This window comes from Lupinus angustifolius, chromosome LG01, assembly GCF_001865875.1.
Source record: "Lupinus angustifolius cultivar Tanjil chromosome LG01, LupAngTanjil_v1.0, whole genome shotgun sequence".
NCBI lineage: Eukaryota > Viridiplantae > Streptophyta > Magnoliopsida > Fabales > Fabaceae > Lupinus > Lupinus angustifolius.
The window spans coordinates 29,718,226-29,718,725 of NC_032009.1; positions in this window are offsets into that span (position 1 = coordinate 29,718,226).

Consider the following 500-nt stretch of genomic DNA (forward strand, 5'->3'; position numbering starts at 1 on the left):
TTAATCCTACAAAATGAACAAAAAATAAGCAAACTACAAAAAGAATTAGATGAATTGAAATTATAAAATGAAACATTAGACCTCATCTATTCTTGTAGCACATGTAACTGCTCTGAAAATAATTTATGTCAAAAACCTGTCTGTGAGACTTTGCAAGAAGAAAAATTCAAACTTAAAGAAAAACTCACACGTCTCGCAACCAGTCAACAACAATTAGACACTATGCTAAGTCAAACAAGAAACATTAGTGAGCATACAGGACTAGGTTATACTCGCCCTACTAGGAACAAAAGACCATATAGAAAACCTGTAGCTCGTCCTAAAAATAAATATCACAAACATACACCTACATGTTTTTACTGCAATACATATGGTCATACTTCATATTCATATTACATAAGAAAGTATGGTATACCTAGTGACGTTTATATGTGGATAAAGAAGGGAGATAACTCCCTGATTACGAATAGAAAAGGACCCAATATCAATTGGGTACCTGA